The sequence below is a fragment of the Corapipo altera genome, unplaced genomic scaffold (assembly GCF_003945725.1).
Source record: "Corapipo altera isolate COAL_440 unplaced genomic scaffold, ASM394572v1 95, whole genome shotgun sequence".
NCBI lineage: Eukaryota > Metazoa > Chordata > Aves > Passeriformes > Pipridae > Corapipo > Corapipo altera.
In genome coordinates, this window is record NW_020884947.1 from 1,446,795 (window position 1) to 1,454,589 (window position 7,795).

Sequence of the window (7,795 nt, forward strand, 5' to 3'; positions counted from 1 at the left end):
ACAATAGCTGCAATCTGGCATACGAGGTACCGCAGGGATATTTGATATCACCAGGTATTAATTTTCCACTTGTGGCAGCAACAGCATCTCCTTACCCAAATAACCTAAACCCTAAAGAAGAAATACCCAGGGGCCCCTGAAAGGAGGAAGACCAGTTTGTCCCAGTATTTATGTGTGTCCAGGGGCTAAGAAACTGGTTTGCAATACTGTGAACACAACATGGTGAAGGACATTGCTGGACTACCAACTCCAGTCCCTTGGAAGTGCTGATGCAGCATCCCTCCATCCCTCCTAGTTTCTGGTCCAAGTCCATCTCAACCTAAATAACATTATTTGCCCCCAAGCTCCCCGTTTGTCCCCAGATCTCACTCCTCTGATCATTACAAACCTCATCCTAATTTCCAATCCATGCTTATTTGTGTTTAATTGAGATCAATCCATTTGAACTGCAGGTTTATTCTTTTACTTAAATAGCTCTTTCCCTCCCTGGGTATTTAGTTCCCAGTGGATTTTATGTTCATTTCTCCTCCTCAGTCTTGGTTTCACTAAGGGAAATAAATAAGCTACACACTTTGAATCTCTTACTGTAAAGACAATTTAATGGCTTTGTCAGCAACTCTGGTGACTTTTGGTGATCTCTTGGGTAAGATATATCCCACACTTTTGAAATACAGATGCAAAAAAGAGTGTGAAAGTGTTGAGGACTTCCTTTCAGGGAAGAAAGGTGTGGATATAACTGCTTACCTTTCAGTTGCCCAAATTGGAAAGCATTAGCTTTTGACCTCCCTCTGCTTTAATTTCCTCATCTATAAAACAGAAAGGACAACACAAACCTCAAAGGGGAGTAATTTTAGTAAAATGCTCCAAGATCTTCAAGTAGAAAGTTCAGTTCTAAATGTGAAACTCTTTTGTCTGTTGTTCTTTACTCGTTGCTTCTTAAGCATTGCAAACCCTGGAGAGATGGCACTAAGCCAGACTAAAGCCAAGGCAAGTTTCTCCATTGGTTACAGTGGGAAACCTTTACGCAAAAAGTTTCATAAAAGGTGACAGGCATTTGTTGCTAAGACAGAGCAATAAACACCGGGAGAGAAAGAATACTGACTGAAACTATTGTAAGGCCGAGTGCAAAGATCAGTAGTTTTTCTTTAGAAGCAGCAGCAAACAGTTAAATGTATTTTTCTTGCTCTACTTCAGAAGAAATCTCTCCAAGGATGATAACCATACACAGCCTCATCTGTAATTAATAAATGTTTGGAAGGACACTTTCCCACTCAACATATGAAATTATAGATGATCCCTTAATTCCCCAGACATTTGCAAGCCTTGTCTTGTCAGAATTGAATTTACTACAGCTGATTACCCTGAGAATGCACTGACCTTCTTAGCTCCTGCTGTGGTCTTTATTTTTTCCATGGCAGATAATATGGGGACCAGAAACTGGGGACTTGGTAGTAGGGATTATGTGATACTAATGAGACAAAGCTTATTGTTGATGTTAACTGTTATTACCACTAAAAAAAGTGCACAACTCCAGACAGATGGACTTCACTTTGTTATACCAGGAGGGAGCGAATGCATTTTGACAGTAGCAGCATCCATTTAAAATCTGGATCACATCTGGTGCCTCTCTGAAGCAGACCATATCTGATCAATCAGAATTATGGCTCTTCAGTCTCCAGACGAGTTAGAAGAAATTCATTATCTGTTTTGAAGCCTGCTTCTCTTTCATCTATTAAAAAATGAATTGTCATTGAATCCATTTAGTTACTGAAAGAAAAAAAAAGAAAAAAAAGGACAGTAATTAAACTAACTAGCAGGCTCCACATCTGAAGATATGATTAATTCTTTGAAACACCGTGCATGTAGGTACTTGGCTCATGCTAGGCTTCAGTCAACAGTTTCTTAGCTGATGAAATAGATAGCCTAGGACTTATCTCCATTTCTGGTTAATTCATAAACTCTTGGAAATACCCACATGAATTTCTCCAAACTCTGTCAAAGGTCAATATTTGTCTTTCAGTCACATTTAGCCCCTGGGAATGGGGCTTGAGAGATACCACCCTGAGGACAGCAGTGTCTCCATGGGGCGTCCTCGTCCCAAGGATGTCACCCCTCTCCTGTGTGTCCCCTTCTGGACCAGCAGTCTTGAATGCTGAAAATTGGCACTGAAAGGCTGTGAATTCTTCCTTGTGAGGTCTGCTGAGCCCAAAAAGATGGTGAAAGCCTGAGCTTACAAATCACTAAAAGCAGAATGCAAAGGGATGTCTCCTGTTCTGGATTGCTTGAATTTCTTAATATGTTTTTTCTGATTACACAGAGTTTCTTCTTGCCTTTGCTGATGAGCACAATTGTCACACCAACTGGAACTGAGCCTCTGAAGGTCTTGTCATGGTTTCCCTCTTTACCATGTGTTTTCTTTGAAGTCTGTAAGAGCACAGTTCAGAAAACAGCCTTTTGAAAGCAATGAAATTGTATTTCCCTCATTCACAACTTTTAAAAGAAAACTGAAATTAAAAGATAAAGAACTTTACAGGTATTATAACTAAAGTTGGTGAGAGAGCAAAATTATATTTTGAGGGTAGGGAAACACAGGTTTTAGGTTCAAAACTATAACCTAGAAAGAACAATTTAAAATGTTCGTCAACATTTGTGAAACAGTTCTCAAAATTCATTGTCAAATTGTTATTTTTGATTCACGCTAATGAAACCCAGGGAAAATATCTACTTTTGTGAGTGAGTTGGAGGCAGTGACCATAACCTTTCAGAGGAGCATCAGGTGTGTAAATTTATTCTGTGTCACTGATGTCTCAGGAGCAAATGATTTCGACTGCTTGTTGATCCTGTCCAGATGGGTAAAGTACAAAATGAGGTTATAATGGCTGCCTGCCCCAATGTTAAACCACCCTCAAAATTAGGTGGGGCGGCTCCAAAGACGTTTATCCACCATGGGTGCAGGACTGTCATGGGAAAATTGACTCTGGATGATATATATCAAAATCTCCTGCTAGCAGTACTGACTCCTCTGGAATTTCTACAAATCATGGATGACAACTTTCTAACCAAGAAGCAAAAGGTAACGGTTACTAAGGTGGAAGTGATTATGTTTGATCCCTGTCTGAGTCAGTTAAAAACACGTGGTATTTCAAGACAGCCAGTTTCACAAAGTTGAAGCAAGTACCAGCCAGTTGTAAGGAAGGACTGAAGACTAAATGTGATGCCTGTAATGAGTAGTTTAAAATTATTTAGCTAGGTGTAAAAAGAAACAAATAACAATGACGAAACCAAAGTGAAACTGTAAGTAAGGAAACATGGTTCAAAACAATCTAGGATAGAAAACAAGGCAAAATAAGCAATAATAATGGATGGATGTTTAGAAGACAGATGTTGTAAACACTGAAAATATATCCTGGAGCTATACAAAATTAATAAAAAAACAAAGGGATGCAAAGAAATACATAAGGGGAAAGAAAAAGATAGTAAGCAGCAGATGTTTGAGTCCCTTGGGACCAAGAGTAACCTTACCAATACTACAAGCCTGTGAAGAGTAAGAGCAGCAGAGTAGTCAGTAATAATGCAGAAAAATCAGAAGTCTTTAACAAATACATCCGTTCCCTGCCCAGGAGTAAAGCAGACGGGTTCATATCATAAGGAAAGAATGAATATTTTCCGCTCCAGCCATAATTGAAAGGGAAGTAAAACAGTCACTACTCAAGTAACTTTTTAACAACCAGATACGTGGCACCAGGGTTACTAAAAGTGCAGGTTAGGAAGTTCCCCTGCATGCTGCTTTTAGTAACTTAGGCTCAGAAGTGGCAGAAACTTGGGAGAAAGCAAATACTGTTGCAATGTTTGGACATGGTAAAGGAAATGATCAAATAAGTATAAATCTGTCAGCCTGACACTTACTAAGGTTAGTAATAACAGAGAATTTTATACAAGATTTAACTACGAAAGAATTCAAGGAGGTACTCTAAATAATATTTTGCAAGAATTTATTAAAAACAGAGCTTCTAAAAGTTCCTAATATAATCACTGCCAAAGACAGAGACAGATAGGACCTGTTGGTTTCACTTGTTCTCATATCCAGAAAAGATGAAAAATATTCCCCTTATTTCCCAAGTAAGAAATAGCTGGGGGTTAGAGAAATGTGACACAAAATTCTGATTTATGTTCTTTGAAAAAACATTTGTTATCAAACTTAAAAGGATGACGAGATTGTAATATAGGGCTGGTACAATTTGATCTGATTTTTAATTTAAAATTACCAGCCCAAATCCATAATTTTTTTAGTTAGTTGTGGTGATGAAGTAATTGCTTTTTGTTAATATTGTATTTTAAGCATGGTATAAGGCTTTAAAGTAGTGCAATCCAGAACAGCTTCAGACAACCATAACTGACACAAAATACTCTTCTCCCCTCTATTTTCACATAGGGTTCAGTAATTAGCCTCCAACAAAGGGAAATAAAGATTTTGTGAAAGAATTGGAAGAGAGACAGTCAACTTCATCGAATTTCTATCCAAGTCAGGAACAGGCATGAAGCAGGGTCTCCATAAATAACTGAAACAATGTTTTTTTCTTTATATCTGTCATTTTTTTGCTGAAATAAGGCACATCAGTTCCTTGAGGTGAAAAGATGAATTCCCTTTTGGTCCTGAACTTTCTGAAATAATCACCACTCCCAGATGGAGTGTGCAATGTCAGGTTACCGAGTTCAGGGAATGACTGGGGTTCATGTTGCCAATTGCTTTTTGCAGTTATTTCTGCATTTTCTGACAGCCCTTTTGCCATATGGAGACGAAACTCACTTTCAATCTCCGAACCATAACACCTGCTTTAAAACTGTCTGTGACTTGAGAGATGGGATTGAAATCCCAGATTAGGACACAGGAGCATAGAAAAGTGTCCCAGTTCCCATTGTGGTCAGTGGGAATAGAATCAATGCAGCCTGTGAGATCTGGAGAGCTGTTTACCTGAAGAAGACATCCACTTTGATCAGCAGGTTAAATTCCACACAAGTCCCTTTAACATCTAACTTTTCAGAGAAATGGATCCAATGCTTTGCAACAGAGAAACAGAGCTCTCTTTTCCAAGAAAACACTTCAATCTGTGTTTCTCTGTGATAAAATTTCTCCCCAGCACCATACAGAAGGCATTGCTCATTGCTTTTAAGCAAATGTTCTCTCAAAGACCCCATTCCTCCTCAACTTTACGGAAACTTCTCTGCTTCACAGCTCTGTCATCCCAAAGCCTGATGTCTGACGAGTGCAGCCACCCCCAGATTTTTGCAAGTGCAAAAATAAGTAAGAATAAGTAAAACCAAAGGTCTGTTTGCATTGATATATCTCTGTCTTTAGTTTTCTTTGAGGATTTATTCTTCCTTATTTCTAGCTGTGCCTGCTTGCTCTTTTGAAGGAAGGAAAAAGACAGTGTTCTCCCAAATGCTGGGTGTACCCTCCCAGCTCCAGCTGGGAAATAACACTGCATTCAAGCCAGGCTTCAGGGGTTGCACATCCCTTGTGCCAAGACTGTCCTCCCCAGACGGACAAACTAGAGCCACCTTTGTCTTGCAGCAGAGAGCTTAGGAAATGGCAAGCAGTTCTGCTCGGGTCACCCTGAGCCATAACCTTCGATGTGAACTCCCCCACCTGCAGGAACAGGGTGGGAGGTGCACGGTCTGAGAACACCTGAGGTGAGAAGGCACATTTGCATCACATCTCTGATCACCAAGATATGCTGCCAAGGGACTGTTTATAGGTGCTCGCTTATCGCATTATAATTTGCAATGTTCCAAAACACAATAAAAAAAAAAAAAAAGACCCCAAACTGAGACAATACCCTGCAGCACCACCTCTGATGATAAAAACAGATTTTTCCACACCTGCCGACTTCACACCCAAACCAACGTCTGTTTAATAAACAGTAGCAGGAGAAAAAAACGCTAACTCTGGAGTTTCACCAACAGTTAGAGAAAACCTGTTAGTATGTCAACAATCAGGTCTGTCTGCTTGATGACTGTCACGCACATCCACATGAGATGTTTTTTGAGTTGTTCTTATTTGGGACAAGGGCATGACACAGGTGTATCTAATTTTAAAAAGCAATCAGATAGCTCAACATGGATTGCATTTAAAGGAGTCTCATGGTGGAACTCAGACACAAGATTATCTTGTTCATACATGTGGTATAAACACATTTTCATCCCTCTTCAAGTTTGGATTTTAAAGCTAATTACGTTAAGTTAGACGAGATAAGGAGATTTTTAAGTGGTATTTTTGCTTTGCGAGCAATGCCAATTGCCAGTCATTAACACCTCACAATCTTCTGATCTTCATCCCTGACATTTCTCTTCAAAGTCTTGCATTTCAGATTCTACAGAGCCCTACCTAATCTTTCCATTTTAACATAGTTCACTCACCTTCAACACATGCCAGGAGTTACATTGCTTGTTGCCTTACTTAGCAATACAGCCTTGCAAGATCCCAAGACACTTGTCATCACAATGTTTAATAATGTAAATACTTCCTGGAAGAAAAAAAAAAAAGAAAGAACTTTTGTCTGTTTACTTGTTTCACTGAAATATTTAATTTTAATTTTTTTCTGAAAAAAAAATTATCAATTTTAACAGCTTTTATGGCTCTAATAATAAGGAAACAGACCCTAAACATGTTAAAGAAAGACACTGGGCCGGACACTGGACCAAGAGTGCATCAAAGCATTACAATCCTAGTTCCTAAAACCAATTAAAAATTCGAGATTGTGGCAGAAGTCAAGGTTCCTCCAGCTATTACTCCAGAATTCAGCAATGTGAGAACTCTAATAAACCTGGCCCAAACCCTTCAACAGTTAAACCAGCCTACAAAAGAGGAGTCCCTTCCCCTGGGTCCTCACTGGAGCACTGTCTGCCACCAGCTGAGGACGTGTCCCTCTCAGCCCTGGCACTGCCAGGACATGCTCCCCCTTCCAGAGCCAGCCAAGTCCATTTGCGTCACAGGCACTGCCTGCCCTTTCCTCTGCCTGTGCCCACTTGGCAACCCCCCCCCCAGCCTTTCCTCCAGCCCATGCTCCTATCACACACAGATTGCAGACTGAGCACCACTTTGGCGCTGCAAATGCACAACACCTGTTTTGAAGGTTAACAGATAGTGACAACTAAAATCACAGCTTCTGCTGGAGTTTTAGCCTGCCAGACAGCCAATTATGCTATTATTTTCAATAGTTTTTTTCTCTCTAGACACATACCCCACCACTTTTGCAAGGCAGCATCACAGGCAGCTGCTACATCCTCCATTTTGGAAAGGTGGTCACCTTCCCTCTATCTCCTTCCTGGTGGCCAGCAGCTCTCAATGCCATTCCCCACCATGACAAGGCACTGCACTGTGATGTTGCTCCCCAAAGATCATGGCATGAGGATGCTCCAGTAGCTTTGCCCACCTTATGTTCATTAGGGCCACACAAGGCAAAGTTACGTCTCACATTTCACCCGTATGGGCTCTGAGGTCCATGGCCAAGAGGAGTCACGAGCTGCCCCAGTAGTGGTTGCACGCTGCAGGACTGTGATTGGAGCTGGGGTCACTGCCAGGACAGGAGGGGGAGGTTCATGTATCCTTGTCTAAAGGTTCCCACGACCAGAAATTTCCTTGTAATCTCAGTGCTTTCATTTGTCAGTGAGTGTGCTTTGACAGAGGTCTTCTCCCTAGAAGTCTAGTCTCTTGTGCAGGGAGGAAGACAGGAAAAAGGGACTTCAAAAATGGGGTGTAGCAACATCCTCAGCTACCCTCAAACCCTACAATATG

The 7,795-nt window shown here is 40.7% G+C and overlaps 1 long non-coding RNA gene across 1 annotated transcript; it reads right to left on the reverse strand.

The window, feature by feature from the left end:
* Nucleotides 1-1,483: 1,483 nt before the first annotated feature.
* Nucleotides 1,484-7,499, reverse strand: LOC113956328. The gene is made up of 3 exons (XR_003530810.1): nt 7,242-7,499; nt 6,418-6,524; nt 1,484-1,767 (listed from the first exon to the last, which is right to left on the reverse strand). It is a non-coding gene; the product is annotated as an uncharacterized LOC113956328 (long non-coding RNA).
* Nucleotides 7,500-7,795: the final 296 nt, after the last annotated feature.